The sequence below is a fragment of the Columba livia genome, chromosome 1, assembly GCF_036013475.1.
Source record: "Columba livia isolate bColLiv1 breed racing homer chromosome 1, bColLiv1.pat.W.v2, whole genome shotgun sequence".
NCBI classification, from domain to species: domain Eukaryota; kingdom Metazoa; phylum Chordata; class Aves; order Columbiformes; family Columbidae; genus Columba; species Columba livia.
The window spans coordinates 120816630-120834557 of NC_088602.1; the positions used below are offsets into that span (position 1 = coordinate 120816630).

Sequence of the window (17928 nt, forward strand, 5' to 3'; positions counted from 1 at the left end):
ACCTGGTCTGGCAGTGTGCTCAGTCTTCTCCAAAACAGCTACATATTTCCAAACTGTCACCAAGGCTGTTTTTTGTTGGTTGGTTGGTTGGTTGGTTGTTTTTTTTTCAAGAGGGCTGGCATTGCCAGTGACTGCCTCCCAGAAACTGAAATCCTTGCCTTCACAAAGATCATGAGATGTTCATGTCTCTCCCTCCCTCCTTCCTTCCATGCAGATAGGCAGATACGCACAGACGCACCCATCCATGACATATATACATATACCTATGTGTGTATGGGTGTTGGCATGTGTATGTATATACACATTAAAGGTGGGTTTGTTTGCTTTCTCTTTTTTCAGGCTTCAGGAAGCCTGCATTTTCAATACTTTCATGATGGCTGCCAACATCATCCTTTGACAGGAAGGGAAGGACAAGAGGGAAGAATCTCATAAAATCCCATGACTCAGGAAGCTGGGATTCCAGATAAAACCTTGTCACTCACAAAGAACCTGTAAACATTGCAGTGACTGAACCAAGCCCACAGCACAAGTTAGCTATGTTTACCTTGTTTCCCATTTTGAACTTTTGTATTTTGAGGTATATTTTTGCTACTGTGAAAGAGCAGCTAATGAGAAACATGGTATTCACGTGACATTAAGAAACTGTCATCATTCAAGTATTATTGATCCTTCAGAGTAATAATTGACTACCCACTATTTCACCAAAAATAATATTTTGGTGTGATTGCAGGTAAAGTTTTCACCTCTGGCTGGTGGTTTGTTACCATATAGCAAAAGGTATGTTTTTGCAGGAGTTGTCTCAAACCAATCTCTTGACACCACAGAGCTGCATTGCTATTGGAACCAGGTGGCCATAAAACCTCCCTGCAGCTGTTGCCTTTGCAGTGGACTCTGTCCAGATTCCCCCTCCCAGCATGGAGAACCTAACAGAAGATACGTTGCAGCCTGGGACACTCTATTCTATAGATAATTTTTCTGCTGGGAGTGAACTCAAATGCCTTTTGGTGCTCTTTGCTTGTAATAGCTCCCTGACTGCAGATGAGGGCTCTTCCTCCTGTTTTGGAGGAGACTACAATGGTGGGGAGATAAGTGGTACTTTCTCTGCTCACACATATCCTCCCGAGGCAGAGCACTTATCCCCTCTCTTCTGCCACGTAACAACTAGGGGATGCATTAGTAAACAAAGTAAGCGCCAAGCCCGGAATGGGAGGTTAATCATCCTGCTGAAAAGTCAGCAGTTTTAGTCATGGTGTAAAATCTCCCGTGACGGCATTCCTTTCTGAAACCCGATCCTGGAGAGAACAGCTTACAGGGCTGAAGATATGCCAGGCAATGATCTACAGCCTTGGCCTTCCTGAAATGTATTCCTCCCCAGCTCCTGTAAGCTGTCAAGGCATCTGTGTAGTCCTCATGTATGTGTAATACATCCTTGAGCCATGACTTTTCTCCTGTGGTTCAAAGCCACGTTTTCACGTGGCTCTGAGCACTTTAACTATGTGCAACATTGGGATACAGGTCCAAACAAAACAATTTTATATCAGCTTCCCTGTTTTGAGAGGATAGCTTATGTCCTGCTTGGCTGAGTGATTGGAAACATTTGGGAATAACCCTCAACAAACTTCTTTTAAGCTGGAAGTCTGAATGCTACAGCTAAGTGCAGGCACTCACATGACTATGAGCGTAATCAGGACGACACATCCGAGGGATGTCTTTAGCCGTTTGCGGAAGTTTGGATCTGTCGCAAGAATTGCAAAATTAAAAAAACCTCTACTCTTGCTATTAAAACCTGTTATTACATACTGTAAAATTGTTTCTAGCTAAGTAAATCTATAAACCTTTAATGATCTGGGGCTTTTCTTCCAGATATTGGAACCAGATATGGGGGAAGAAGGGAGAGAAAGGACTTCTTGGAAAGCTGGGCATTTAGACTTTTACCAACATGAACCTGATTCCCAAAGAAATTGTAGCCTAAATCATAAACCAGCTAAAGTAAATGAAGTAATTTTCATGAGAGATTCTGATGCTGAAATGTCCAGTCTGCCTGGAGTTTGGGGTGGATGTATGATGTTTACAACTTTTAGCCAACCTCTGGAATGAATGTGCACTTTTCCCATTTGCGCTGTTATGCCACAAATTCGATCGCACCGTTGCAATCACAAGTTGCACAGAACACAAAGCAGCACTGCTGCTAGCAAGGGTTATCTGTAGCTCCTGGTTCCTTCTTTTACAATCTGGTTACCAAACCCAATACCAAACCTGCTGTGGTTTCCCACAGTTGTTGATCCTAGGATCTAGATGTAAGGTATACCTTTAATTACTGATAAAATTTTTTCCACCAATGTATGGGTGATGTAGAATCCCATGAACTACATAATTGCCTACATTACCCATATCATAGGCAAAAACCCACATGCTCTTCTGAAGAAGTCTTTAGTGCCATTTCTGTACACTTCTCTCCAGAAATTCTCTTAGAAACACCCTTCAAGATTTAAAGAGGTACTACTTTTATTCCCTGGCTTTTCCTTGACTTCACGTGTAACCAGTGACTGCATCATTTAAGTGCAAAACCCTGCCCTTACAACCAGCACACTTCCTGCTCCACATTAATTTTCTCGTCTACATCATGCATTAAGGGTGGCTTGTCAGACGTAAGATCATTCTGGGTTGCAAAGATAATTCAGGGAATTTTCAGCACACATTGACATTTGATTTCTTTTTCCTGCTAAAACAGACAGTTAGAGGTCACCTTACATTCAAGGATGCCCTACGCTTCGGTAAATAAGGTACTGTCTGGAAAAAAAAAAAAAGCAGCTAATTAAAACTGCAGGCAGTTTTCTACTGCAGAGCCTATTTTCAATTTGATCAGCATGATGGCCTCCCAGGACAGATAACATATACTACTTGGTATTTACATTGGGGTCTTCTCTTCCTCTTGAAATTACTGAAAACCTGACATGTCTACAACATTCTCTGCAGTTTTTGAAAATTATTTACAGATGGCAGGAAAGGATCTGGTGGTCTCTCATATTTGTCTTGAGTCTTTTCCAGTTAAAGAATTCAGGCAGCTTCAAAACTTTGGCTGTATCTGATTAGTCAAAAGAAGCCCATGACCAAAAGTTGTTCAGCAGTCAAGCAAAAAAAGTGGTGGGACAATGGAGATACAGAAAATCAACAGAGGAAGATGAGCAGAAAGCACAGCTTTGTGAACACCCAGAAAAAAGTCTTTCTCCCTGTTGTAGATAGTAGCCTTTCCTCCACTTCAACTAGTTGTACTTAAGTGATTTCTTTTATATTTTTTAATATAATTTAATATAATTTTAATTTTAGGTGGCTTTGTTCTTCATTCCTGGCTTTATCGGAAGGGAACAGATTGGAGAACTGAAACATGCATGTATCAACTCTTCAGCAACACGAAGCACTTAGCTGCTTATTGGTTTTATATAGTACTCTGCAGAAGTGTCTAGTAGCTGGAAGAATGAGTAAGAGGCACAGTCTATGAATGATCTCTTGATCACTATAGGAAATAAGCATTTTTATTAGTTGGGGTTTTTTTTCCCTTATATAACCTGGGTTCCTCTGTCCCTTTTGTCAGAGACTTTTACCGATAAGAAAAAGTTGACAGTATGCTAGGTAAGAAGAAGGCACTTGGATTACCAGGTATGATGGGATCAGAGCTGTATCATCTGCTGGATCATCAGCTGCCAAAGGACCATCTTGCCCTTCTGCAAAAGGAAAGCCCTGGATTCACGCCACAGGGATGGGAGGCGCAGTGTCACACTCCCAAAGGAATGGCAGATGGCTGGACAAATCTCGGATATCTTTGGCAACAGAGGATCAATAATTCTCACCCTCAGAATGACAGGGGAAAAAGAAAACTGGCCTTCCTTCAGCAAGAAAAGAGACAGGCAGAGATAGAAGGGTCTCAGCCACGTGTCCAGTATTTCTATTCATGAACCCAGAAGGCCTTGCTTACTAAGCAGTTTCCCCTCCAGGGAAAGAAAAAGGCAGAACCTTCTGCACAGAGCCTGTTAGACCACACTCACTGTTCAGAGCCATCTGATACCCTGGGAGTAGGAGAAAGTATTCAAATATCTGAAACCATCAGAGTGAGGACTGTACAAGTGAACAACTAAGTTATCAGGTGATGGCACATGCTATAATTGCTAGATAATATGGAAATAACATTCAGCAGCTGTTATTTTACCAGCTCTAGTTACCCCACAGGCATAAATTAATGAAAAAGCTGTCTACTGCCTACAAATCTGAGATCACAAGCCATGGGCCTCAGAAACTACTTTTGTCCTAAATGTCTGCATTTTATCATGGTGGTAGATACACACCATAAACAAAACGAACTAAAATATTTATTTGTTTGGTAACTAAAACAAATTTCCCTACCTATCAATATGCTCCTCAAAGTATGAGTAAATGTGGACTGATGACAAGTGAGTCACAGAAATAATACAATAATCCTGTTTATCTTTACACGTCAGCTGTTATGCTATATAAAAGTCATTCCACATTACAGAGTTTATAAAGTTAAATGAGATTGTACTGGTACAGTAAGGAATTATTCTAGGCCTTTTCTTTCTGTGAAGAAGTAAAAAAGGAGAACAAAAAACTATTATGTACAATTCTAATGCTAATCTTCACAAAAACATCCATTTTACTCGAGACAAAGTCTTAAAAAAATGATTTATTGTAAAGGTATTGGTAATCCAGCCGGATCAGTGCCTTATATTACCCTACTAATCTTTGACCACACAGCAACCATAAATCAAACTGGCAGAGGTTTGAGTCAATATTCTTTCACTCTGATAACGAGGACAAGATGGTTTGACAAGCTGCCTCGGTTGCTGTTCGTTTACTGAGAAAAGCGTATTAGCAGCAAGCCTGGTTACCTGAAAGCACAACTATGCAGGTCCAGCTCCAAGGCCAAGGGCCAGATTCAGGCTCAAAAGAGTCTTGCGAGTCTCTCATCATTTCCTTGACTTGACTTAGGCCTTCCTCTGCACAAAAACCATGCGCAGCTTTAACTCGACCATTACCTTTCCAGCAGCTCAGTTGCCTCTAGGTTGCAGCCCCCAGTCCCTGCTGTCTCCCAAAGAGGTGAGGGAATAAGTAGTTAAAATTTATTAAGCCAGACCTCCTCCAGAAGATGGAACTGTATTTTATTAAAAACACGCTCTACAGCTTTATACTGCAATTGCAGCCTCTGAGCCAGCAGCAGTAAAGGCAGGCAATGCTGTTCTTTGTACTGGGCACATTACTATCTTTCCATGGTAGCCACTGAGTGCTGTGCACCTGTGTAGTGGGCTCAAAACAGAAAAAACTTTTCTTCTAAGAAGAAATTTGTGAACTTTGCGTAGGAGGACTTTCCAGTTACTGAGCTGATGCTCCCTGAGGGTAAAGGGAAAGCAGGACAGCAACTTAAAGGTGCTTCTGCATGGCAAGGCCAAAGCCTTTTGCCACAATTTTTAATATGCAGGCTGTGTCTTTTGCGAAGCAGACACTTATAAAACTTTTATTGAAGTGCAAAAAGGCAAAAAGCAGAAACATGGCTTCTTGGAAATGTCAAATAAACAGCAAACTGAAAAGCAGCAATAGGGCAACCTCCACAGAGGTGGTTATTTGCATTAAGGAAGCTTTTGCTGGGGGTTTCCCTCTGCCTTCTGGTCAGAAAATGGTTCAAGTAAAGCAGAACTTTGTCTATTGAATTCAGAATGAGTAGTACATGGAGACCGTGTACCCTGGGGGATGCCATCAGAAACTCTCGTATTAACATTTACTTTGAAAAGAGTTCACACAAACACAAGTCCTAGTTTGTTAGCTGAGAAACATAATGTCACCATGGACAGGCTACCAAACAAGCTATAAGCATGGAGACAGAAATTTAAGATCTTTTTTTAAAGGTATCAGCTGTGAAACCCTAGCCTCAGGGTGAGTCATTTAGACCAGATGCAGCATTTCAAGGAATCATTTCTAGTGAGCGACTAAAGAGTTGGAGGGGGCCCAAGTGTGAAGCATTCATAGGCATCCCATGGGTCAGACAAAAGAAGCTGTTTCTTAAGGGGACCCTGGGCCAGATGGTATTTCCAGATGATGTGGAGACAAAGGCCAAAGAAGGTGGAGTTGCCCAAAGGGAGGGAAGTCTCTTCCAGGAAAGCAGGAGCTGCAGAGATGTCAGCACAAAACAACTGACCGGAGCAACAGATGCAAAGACCTGTCCAGCCACCTGCTGCTCTTCACAGAAATCAACAGCTGAAAAGGGTCATGATTTGGCAAAAATATGATCCATAAAAAATATTTAGAAGCTGAAGGAGAAGAAAATGTACTGCTAAAATAACACCAAGAGCTACTAAAAAGAAATTAATCTCCCATCAAGTTTGGTGTGTCTGAAAACTCAGTGGACTATGTTGTGTGATCAGTATTTCTATTGCTATTGTACTGTGAGTTGCCTTCATCTAGGGACCCTGGAGGTGTTCTGGGTTACTGAAGTGAGTAAATGTGCAGAACTGAGCCCCTCCACAGAAAACTGGCAGGAACTGACATGGCTCCGGGGAGTTCTTCAGACTTTAGATGCTTCTAGAATGAGTACGGAGTGACAAAGATTAATTGATCCCCGTGATAGCTCTAAACTAGGTCATTGTGCAATAGCACACCTCAGTGAACCTGTGTGAGTATTTGAAACTACAGCTGTGCTGTCAGGTTTTTTCTTTGTCAGGATGCAGCCTCACATGGCACCAAAAGTTGAGCTCTAAGCAAGAACAAAAAACGTGATTGACATTACCAGACCCTAAGGTAATACCCAAACATTTCACAGCATGTCATGGCCAAGAAGTGTGAAACATCCCACTTTTTCTGGAAATCAGGGAAACTTTCACAGAAGATGAATAGAAGCTAATGATCTAATACAACCCTTAAATTTGCAAGGATTTAAGCAATGCAGCTGGGTGTACTGTCAGGTGACATACCACAGCGTGCCCTTGCACCTTTTTTTTTTCTTGTCACAGTGTATACCTGTGAGGGGTTACATTGGGTGGTGGAAAATGGCCTGACTGCATCTACATCATCTTGAACTTCCCGTACTGCAAATATTAAAGGAAAAAAAAAAACCCTCAACAACTTCCCCAATGACTGAGTCAAAGCTTTGCAATAACTATGAGAAATGCAATTCAAAATAGCGGCACAATTTCCTGCAATCAAGAGCGTAATGTCTTATTGGTTTTGACTGCGAGTCTGGGTCATCCAATTACATTGACACTGACAAATTAAGACAGAGCACAAACCACTGCAAGTTCTGCTAAGTACCTTTCATATCATAGAATGTCCTGAGTTGGAAGGGACCCACAAGGATCATCAAGTGCAACTCCTGTTGCTGCATATGACAACCCCACAGTTCACACCATGTGTCTGAGGGCGCTGTCCGGTCTCTTCTTGAACACTGTCAGGCTTGGGGCGGTGACACCTCCCTGGGGAGCCTGTTCCAGTGCTCCACCACCCTCTGGGGGAAGAACCTTTTCCTCATGTCCAACCTAAACCCCCCCTGGCACATCTTCCTGCCATTCCCTTGGGTTCTGTCACTGGTCACCAGAGAGAAGAGATCAGCGCCTGCCCCTTCTCCTCCCCTTGTGAGGAAGCTGTAGCCCCAGGAGGTCTCCCATCAGTCTCCTCTCCTCCAGGCTGAACAAAGCAAGTGACTTTAGCCACTCCTCATACGGCTTCCCCTGCAAACCTTGTGTCCCTCTTCTGGACACTCTCCAGTAGCCTTATATCCTTTTTATCCTGTGTTGCCCAGAACTGCACACAGTGCTGCAGGTGAGGCCGCACCAGTGCAGAGCAGAGCGGGACAATCACCTCCCTCACCCGCTGGCCATGCTGTGCTGGATGCACCCAGGACACGGGTGGCCCTCTTGGCTGCCAGGGCACACTGTTGGCTCATGTGCAACTTGCCATCGACCAGAATCCCCAGATCCCTCTCTGCAGAGCTGCTGTCCAGCATCTCGTCCCCAGTCTGTATGTACAGCCAGGGTTGCCGTGCCCCAGGTGAAAAATCCAGCACTTGCTCTTGTTGAACTTCATGTGGTTGGTAATTGTCCAGTTCTCCACTTTGTCCAGATCCCTTTGCAGGGCCTCTCTGCCCTCGAGAATGTGAACAGCTCCTCCCAATTTTGTGTCATCAGCATATGCATACACCAGAGATAGTTCAGAGGATGATAAATGATCTAACACAAGACATGAAAACTGAAGACACTCAAGAAAACCCAGAGGAACAAGATAAAGCTCAGGTTTGTGAAGCTTTCATAGAAGATTAGTTAAGAAAGTTTAACTCACTGAGGATGTCATTGACTTCTTCACTGAAGCCTTCAAGAGACAAATGCATGCAATGGATGTGCCTGGTTGGCAGAACAAACATTTTTGTGTCACTAATAATCTAGAATGAAGAATGTAGAGTAACACCCAGACTTCAGCCGGCAATCTCATGCTGGAGCCTGCAAGGACTGGTGGTGGGCTTCCTGCAACCATGGAGATCATGGCTGTGACCCAACTGCTAATGTTTTCAAACTCTTGCTACACAAAATAGAGAAAAGTTGCAGACAGTGCCTGGTGGTGATGCTGTGTTTGCATTATATTACACTCTGTGTTTCACGGGTGAGGAGAGGCAAATGGAAGTCGTACCAGAGCTTTTACTAAGAGTGCTCCTCTAAGTCTCAAACTTCTATGTAAATGATAAAACAACCAGGCAGAAGACAGCTTTAAACAGATAAAACTATGCCTATCATAAAGTCTTCAACGCTAAAAGTATTCTTAAGATATTGGCTTTATTCCACATCTAATCCCGGCTGACTGAAAAGAGCAACAATGGGAATTTCAGAGTACCCCACCCAGACTGTCCTCGAGAAGATCAGTCCCGCAAACTATAGGATATGTGAGTGCAAGGATCAAACTTTTTGATCTTTATTTTCTGTGCAATCTGCTCCAGGTGAACCTTCTTTAGCAGGTGGCTTGAACTAGATGATCTGCAGAGGTCCCTTCCAATTCCAACTTAAATTTGAGAAGAAACTTCTTCTCAGTGAGGGTGACAGAGCACTGGAACAGGCTGCCCAGGGAGGTTGTGGAGTCTCCTTCTCTGGAGACATTCAAAACCCGCCTGGACACCTTCCTGTGTAACCTCACCTAGGTGTTCCTGCTCCGGTGGGGGGATTGGACTAGATGATCTTTTGAGGTCCCTTCCAATCCCTAACATTCTGTGATTCTGTGATTTTGTAACCACTCTGTGATTCTGTGATAACTACACAGATTTTTTTAAAAAAAGTTCAGGCTACAAATTGACATTGTTATATAACAAAAAAAAAAAAAAAGCCACCTGAAATAAGGCCTTATCCATCACCACTTGTTCAGTGGGGTAAACAGCACATCTGGTTTCGAGTCCCGCAGCTGCCTGGCTGAACAGGGCTTGGGAGCACTGAGGAGCTACTGCTGCCTAGGAGGAAGGGAGTGCCTGGCATTAGTCACTAGAAACCCGGTCTGAATCAGTTCACGGAGTCCTGATTCAGCAAGTTAAACATTGGTGTGAAACAGGAGATGGGTCCTCAGCACTCACGTGGAAAAACTGCTGGGAAACCTGAGGGGATGCCAGTGACATGGCTCTGGAGCCCACACATGATGCAGAGCCAGTGGGACGTGACCTGGATCTCTGTGGGCTTGGACCTGGGTATGGGACATTTGTGTACGAGGTGGCTCTGGGAGTCCATGGCCATGTTCAGAGTTTGCTTTTCCCCATCTATTTTTGCTCACCCTGAGAAGAAGATACAAAGGCTTCCACAGTTAGGCCTCCTGTGCCTAAGAATGACTGCCCACAATTACGCAAAGCAAATGTGCACTTGGGGAATGCCACATCAGCAGTCCTCCCAGGGTGCACAGAGGACCAGTGCCAGCCCCGTATGATGTTTACATAAAAGGATTTGATCTGTGCTTCCTTGTGTGATTCACAGGGCTCTGCCCTGCTGCAGTAGCTAGAAGTTAATTCCTCTGCTTCTGTGCCTGGTCCCAGGACTCTGCTTTCTATAGCCATTGCATCAGTAACATTGCAGCAGGCATTATGATCCAATTTTAACACAGACATTTTTAATTGGCATTTTTGTTTTTTTCTACATTTTTAATCTTGTTTTTTTAGCTTACAAACTTAATTTTCAACTGAAAATCCTGCTTTATTTAGATGAAAACCAGAACACTAACATTTAGAAATACAAAGTTGCCAGCACTGTTTAAACACCTCCTTTAAAATATGTAGATTTGCAAAAATGAAACTGGTGCCTCTGTATTTTGAAGAGCTAAAAAAGACACTGGTTTCAAAGAGATGAAGCATGAAAATAAAAGTTAAACTATAAATAACTCGGTTTTTGCATGTGCTCCAGAAATTTGCACAGCTTTCTAGATAGGTAGCTACTAGGGTGCCAACTTATTTATCAATGATGAAATGTAGTAACAAGTTTTGCAATTTCACAGAAAGTCACTATAGCACTATTTTTTTTCTTTTATTAAGGACAGTAATTTCAAAAATATGGCTTCTCGTTTCTTAAAAATGTATAGGTCTTCTATTGAAAAAACATTGATATGAAGCCTTGGTGTTCCCTCTTCCTACCTTTCTGTCAACATAACCATTTTGCATCTCGGTTTTGCGACTTTGAACAGATCACAAGACTTATGAACCACACAAGAATCTAAGAAAGCTGCACTTAGCAATATTTGTAAGTCTTTCGCATTCCAAATATTTTAGAAGGGATGTGCAGGTAAACCAGAAGGGATGGTAAATAAATATGTTTTGAGCAGGATCAAGAGTTTAGGACTTGCAAATTCTGGACATGACCAGCCCCTGTTGGGCTCAGGCTCTCAGTTATGATCCTGAATGATCTTTGCTCTTTATCTGGCATGACTGCTGCTATGCAACATTTTCATGCAGCTTTATTGTCAAAATGCAGGTTATCATGGCAGTATGTACTTTGGCAGCTAACTTGTTATCTTGGTTTGCTCTTTTTCTTCTTGCAGATTTATTTGTTTGTTTCATTTTTAAGCGTGGTGTGGTTTTCTGGATACTTCCTACACAAGCAGATGTTGCTTAAGGGAGAAGCTGGACTCCTCAGATCCATCTGTCATCCTTGTTTACCCAAATGGTTCTCTGGGGATGTTGCTGTACTAGAGTTTCCATGAAGCAGGCTGATGGCTGGCTGCACAATCCCCAGCCAGGAAGTCCCCTTGGCTGCTTTTCATCTAGTCCCTTTCTTCTGACACATCCACAGCTTTGGTGGCCCTACAAGGAGCCAGGCCTCCTCCTGAAAGAGCCATTGAGTTCACTTGAGACACTCAGGCAATCACGCTGTGTCAAAGTACAATGAGAAGAAGAGGAATGTTGGCAAGAGAAAATTCTGTATAAGCTATGATTAAGACATTAGCAGAATCGCCTATTACCCAATTTTCTATCACAGCAACCAAGATCAGAGGTTTTGTCATATATTCCTCCATGAAAACCTTATCTGTATGAAGTTGAGTCGTAGTTTACAGATTTGTGGGACTTCTTCCCACTTGGGTTTTTCAAGAACTTGCAAGCATACTTTATTGAGCCCAGCCCTCTATGACCAACTCCTTCTCATTCACTACCTAAATCATTTCTGCACAAGTCTGGATTTTGTTGTTTACTGTTTGTATTGAAGCCACAAGAAACCCATTATTTTGGAAACACTTGATTTCATTTCAAATTTTAAATATGTCAGTTTAGAGCTGCTCTGGTTTAATTTTTTTTTTCCTTGGTTTCAATATATGTCATTTTTACATTTTACTCAAACAATCCAAAAGGGATTATATACTATGAAATATGAAATTATATGCTAGCAGTGCTGTTGTGACAAGAGCTGTTTGCTTCCACTGTGCAATGACTGCCAATTCACTCATGTATCCTTGTACAACTGCTGCAGAAGCCTTTGTGAGAGCTGACTACTGCAACTAACCAAAAGGGTCTGTCTGTGCAGAGTGGTGCATGCAGTTGCTCGTGGTCTGAGCCAGCTGGACGTAAGCCAGACTGGTGTGGGTATTAGTTAGCTGCATTAACCCAAAGCTCAGAGCTGTGTTGATAAGCTGTGCAGAGAGAGTGGTTATGGTAAACATGAGTGCAGTGTCACACCACTGTGGTTTCAGTTTTCGTATTGGAGCTGGCCTGCATCCTGATAAGCTCAAAGTGCAACAGTAGGCAAGCAATTCTCTACACTCATCGATGTAGATGTGACCCCTGAGGTATGTATAATGTCCTTTAGTGTTCCAGAGAGCGCACCAGTACCAAAATGCTCTGTCTTCTCGGGGGGTCTCAATACCCCTGCACTGTTCTTTCTGTCAGATGAAATTCTACCTCTGTCCTGATGCATGCCCAGACATCTACACCTCAGTTTGGATGGGCAAAGCTGACAGATCTTGTGTTGCTGATGGGAGAGCAGCACCTGGAAGAAGAGCAGCTGGTTCTTTTTAAAGATAAACTTCTCCAAGAAAATTGACTGCTCATTCAGGAGCCTCACTTCAGGCTTCCTTGGCCCACCAACCTGCTGCAGTTCTTCATCCAAGGCAGCGCTTCATTTTTTAAATCTTTTTATACTCTGGTGTATAACAGAAGACTGGGATATCTCACATGCAGCCACATCTCAGACTGTGCAGACTGGGATTTGATAGACACTAGATACAACTCTGCAGGGCAGTAAGACATTCTAGCCCAGTTAGGATGAGCCAGCATTGGGAACTGAAGCCAGTTCCTGAATCACTGGCAATATCCCATTTGTGGGAGTGCTCAGCCCCATGCTGTTACTGAAGCCTCTTGCAGGAGCTGTGTTACTTAGCTGGTGTCACATCTCCTTCTTCTGCGCTGACAGACGTGGTATCTTCTCTGAAGGGTGAAAGGGAGGAGACGACACTAATGAACTCTGTACCTCAGCTCTACAGAGCCCACTCTTTCTCCCAGAGCCTACAGCACAAAAAGGACAGCACAGCACATTTTAAAAGAAGCTGGGGTGGTCACAAATAAACATGGAAACTGACGGAATCAAGCCTTGAATGATCATACTACTACAGTCTATAGATCTTGGGGTTAAACTTCACCCATAAACATCTCTGTATTGCTTCTTGGGAGCCTTTATTTCCCAGTGTGAGAGATCAGATAAAAAGCACTTGGAGACATGTTAAAGTGATGTCAGTCAGTCACCAGCAATAAAACACCAAGGAAGCTCTTTCCAAACCTACAGAGCTGCATCATGAGAGACTACTCCAGCTTTTGGTCTCATCTTTTTTTTTTTTTTTTTTTCTATTTTAACATGCAGAACCGAAAGAGATGCTAATCCCACAGTCACAAAGGGGAAGTCGGACAACAGTGAAGAGCCATCGTTTATACAATCCAGCTCAGAAACAGAAATGAAAGAGACAGCAGAATACCAAAAAAGAAGAAGTGCACATCCGAGAGCCTGTACCCAGAATGTCAGTACTAATGATAACATGGGCTACCTGAAAGGACAGGAAAATCCAGACATCCACCTACTCAGTCTTCATATTATGAAGCATATGACTCAGTTAAGAGGGAGAAAATATCTAGAGCTGTCTGAAAGGAAAAAAGAAGCAGGTTATCATCAAACTATTCAAGCTCCTCCAGAAGAGAGATTTTAAAGACAGACAAGAAGACACACCACAAGCACACAAAGCAGGAAGAAGCAAGTGGAGCTGCTTTCAAATTTTAAGGCATTTAATCAAATTCTACCATCAGAATTTCATCCTGCCTCGTCCTGCAAGTTGATCTCCATGAGCAGATGTCTCTGATTTCAGTCTTCTTTTTTAAGAATCAGAGGCCCAGGCAGCAACCAGAATCCACAGCACCTGATGTGTGCCCTTTTTGTATGCTTCATCTATCACTCTGTTCAACTTATGAATTGAAATCAATAGCACCTCGCAAAAATGCCCTCTGATGCCATAAGGATATCTGGGTTCCACGTGCATTAGCATGGAACTGAATAAACTCTGGCCAAGAATTTCAGATGGAGGTGTCTGTGGCTGGGCCTCTGAATCTGCATGGAGGACAAATGGATAAATGAACAAGCGTGCTGATCATTTTCAAATGGCCATGAATATCACTTGCACTTCACCAGTCTCAGTATTAACTAACATCTTTTCACCTGGCATGGATATCTTTTGGCACTGGCACATGATTGCAGTGTTATTGGATGTGCCCATCAGAAAAAAATACACATAGCTGAGTATATCACCATTTTGGCAGAATCACATTAAACTGAAAGAACAGGTGTGGGAAAATAATGGAAGACTGGCCAGAAAGATTGTAAATGTCTTCAAGTGACCTGCAGCTGGGCTGTAGAAAAACACATATATCATACTAATTGTTGTTTAGCCTTGTGTGTTGGACAAATAAAACATCTGTGTTTAGGTAACATAGGCCTCTGATAGACTCAGAGACACCCTATCGAACATGCTGAGATTCCTGTCCTGCTGTGGAAAAGATCAAAGCACTGTGGTAAACTGTGCCTGTGTGAATCCTTGAAATACAGGCCAAAAAAGCAGGTTTGGTGATGCTCTAGCATGGACTGAGCCCCGCGGTGCCTGCATCCCCGCTCGTGTGCCTCTGCCCAGGTGGTGCTTTGGGGAGCCCCCAGTTGGTGAAGTAACAAAAATAAATTTATTCTTGGCATTTCACCCATAGTTTTGTGGTCATTCCTGCATCCTGCCTGTGCCACCTCACAGAACAGGTTTACAACACGTTTCAACTCTCAGAAAAGCTTTAGGAACTTAAGAATGAAGTCTGTGTATCTTTGGGTTGAATAGGGGTTTGGTTGGTCAGTACTCTGGGCCCATTTATTTTCTATTTCTTCCTCTTTTCTCTTTCTTTCTAATGCATCACTAGATTGCTTCTGCAGTCAATGCTGTTTTTGCACTAGATGCCTCCAATTCCAGCAGAAAAATCAACATATAGAATTTACAACACATTTAGCAGCTATCTAGCATGATTCTGTGGGTACCACACTATGATACCATGTCAGCAGTCCTGGTTTTCTACCAGACTATAATTAAGAAGAGCTTCATGTTATGAAGTTCCAGTTGAATCAGTGTGGACTATGGGGGAAATAAATATCACACGCCTTGCTATCACACCAAAATACCCATCAGCTACACCAGAAATGGTGCCAGAGTGCCAAACATAGAGGAGGCAATACTACTGTGCTGGCAGCAAAAGGGGGCTGTATTGCTGCACGCTTGAGGAATTAATTTGGAAAGTCTGGGGCATGCTAGCAAAGTGTCTAACAAACACATGGAGAAACAGGAGCAGTTCCCTTCGCTGACGGTACTACGGAGCTAATCTGGTGTTGAAGTCTTCTGCTGTGTTGGACTTTGTGGTGGGATTGAGCTCTTTGTGCTGTACCTCCAAAGTTTGCTATGTCCCAGCATGGGATAGGGCCTGAGGGCACTGCTAATGCATTTCGTCAAGTAACAGTGGTCTGTCACTCAGTACAGAGAGCTCATGTCACTATGCTACAGCCACACGACACCCACAGAACGGAGCCAGCCTCCTCTGGGTGCCTTTACCTTTTATACACCAAACCTATAGGGCAGACACAACTAATGAGCTAATCCTAGATCAGACCAGCCCACTCTGTCTGGTGCCAGGACCGCAGCAGGAGAGAAGGGCTATGATGTGGCCATTGCATGACCCTGATGTATCAGCAGCGAAACATGAAGCAGTGGTGAAATGAGTGAGGCTAATGCTTATTGCATGCAACTTGCTAGTTGTAAATGGGGCCTATAAGAAAGGTGGGGACAGACTTTTTTAGCAGGGCCTGTTGCAACAGGACAAGGGATAATGGTTTTAAACTAAAAGAGGGTGTAATGGCAGAGCCCACCCCCCCACTCTCCGGGGTGATGGGGTTATCGCCAGCCTGGCTGAGAGGTGAAGCCAGAGACAAAAGAAACAAAAGGAGCCCCATAAGAAGGTAACAATGAATGAGTAATTGCCAGACACGCGCGTGCAGAGCGTGTGGACAGTACATGCAGCCTATCCCATTAATGTATAGCACATATTACAACCAATCACATTGTTCCAATGCGCGTGGACAGGGCAGCTTTGGTATAAAGTTAGCCCAGTCCAACAATAAAGTGAGCTCTGTGAACATCACATTGGTGTGTCAGGTTCCGTCTCTTGCATAGAAAAAGCAACAAGAGGGGAGATTCAGGCCAGACACGAGGAAGAAATGTTTTACAGTGAGGGTGGTGAAACACTGTCCCAGGTTGCTGAGAGAGGTGGTAGATGCCCCATCCCTGGAGACATTCCAGGCCAGGCTGGACGGGGCTCTGAGCAACCTGATCTAGTTGAAGATGTCCCTGCTCATTGCAGGGGGTTGGACTGGATGACTTTTGAAGGTCCCTTCCAACCCAAACTATTCTGTGATTCTATGATTCTAGGTATAGATCCACAGCAACAGTTCACATCATAGTTCACAATAGCAATACTACAGCTAGCACTATTGCCAGCAAAATACTGCATTATTAGAGGAAACCAGTAAACTAAAATGTCCTGGTTTTTATCATGGCAAAGCTGAAAGCAGGCTCTCGTTGTGTATCTCAGTGTGAATCATAATTGATGAGCCCGATGAGAAGGTGATCATCCCTTTCTCTGAGAAAGTAACTTCTGGGTCATCCCATTTAGTTCATAAAATGTAAAATTCTTAAAGAAATTAAGGATATTTTTTCTCAATGGGTTAATAAAGATTATATTACATATCTTGGGTTTTAATTTAGTTGTATGATCATATGAGTGATTAAGTGAACAGAAAACAGAAGTAAAACAAATAATAAAAAGGCAAATTTACCACTGTTTACCTAGAAAATAAAGTCATTAAGTAAAAAGAAAGGTTCACTGAAAATAAATATTGTAGAAAATACTGAATATTAAAACCCCAATATATCTACTCTGTTTTCTTCATGTATAAGTTTTGCAATGCCACAAATAAAATGTTGGAGACAAAGCCCTCCAATGCCTTGAAGCTGCCATGGACAATTAAATGGGGCAGGGAGGAGCCCTGAGCCACTTGTCCTCACTGCAGGGCTGCCTCCAGCACACAGGTCCAGCCATGTACCAAGGCTGCAATGTATTGGCAAGCAAAAGATGCGCTGCAGGTCCACAGGGTGGTAAACCTAGTTTTAGGGTGTTCATGAAAGTAGACAAGTGATGCAAACTCATTTTGGCAGCTTGAGCTCATTGAAACATTTCTGAATGGACAACTTTTCCCAGGCACACTCAACGCTGGTATGTACGTGTATCATTTCTGTGCAACCCATCATAACGTCGAGGCAAATGAGGCAATTTAAGGAAAAGCAGAAAGAATTATCTGGAAAAGCAGTTTTATAAGGAAAGGTTAAAAGAGTTTAATACATCTAGTTTTGTTAAAGCAGAGGTAGATGGAGGCATGTCTCCAGACAGCAAATGCTTAAGTAATGCAAACCTTAAGGATGTGGAGGAAATACTTGGGCTTATACATATGGTAACAAGTAGGAGTAAATTAAAAGAGGGTGGGAAAAGACTGAATATCTGAAAATCTTGTTGGCAGAGAGAGCTTGTGCAAATTTTGCAGGGGAAGTGGCAGGAATTCTTTTAATGAAGTTATTTTAAAACGAATTTGAAAAATACTAATAAACAAACTACCAGGGCTGAGTCTGTACTAGCAGAAAAGTTGATTGGATGATCCAACAGCCTCCTCTCTCCCGATTTCTTTCTTTGCTTGGTTTATTTTCAACCAATTGACCATGTACAACAATTTGGTGAAAACAAAGAGGAAGTAACCCGGGGCATATTCACAACAGAAATCTCAATAATCTCAATACCAATTTAAGAGACTATAT

The 17928-nt window shown here is 42.8% G+C and overlaps 1 long non-coding RNA gene across 6 annotated transcripts in view; it reads right to left on the bottom strand.

Moving 5' to 3' along the window:
* LOC110358864 (uncharacterized) overlaps nucleotides 1-17928 on the bottom strand; it is a 33749-nt gene that overhangs the window by 12540 nt on the left and 3281 nt on the right. The window contains exons 3-4 of one of the 6 annotated variants that reach the window (XR_010475177.1): nucleotides 13537-13630; nucleotides 10101-11377 (exon numbers count right to left, since the gene is read on the bottom strand). The exons of 4 other annotated variants lie outside the window; for them this stretch is intronic. This is a non-coding gene — a long non-coding RNA (uncharacterized LOC110358864). Of the gene's footprint in view, nucleotides 1-10100; nucleotides 13631-17928 lie in introns of those variants that run through there. One more of the 6 variants, XR_010475169.1, reaches the window with a different exon arrangement.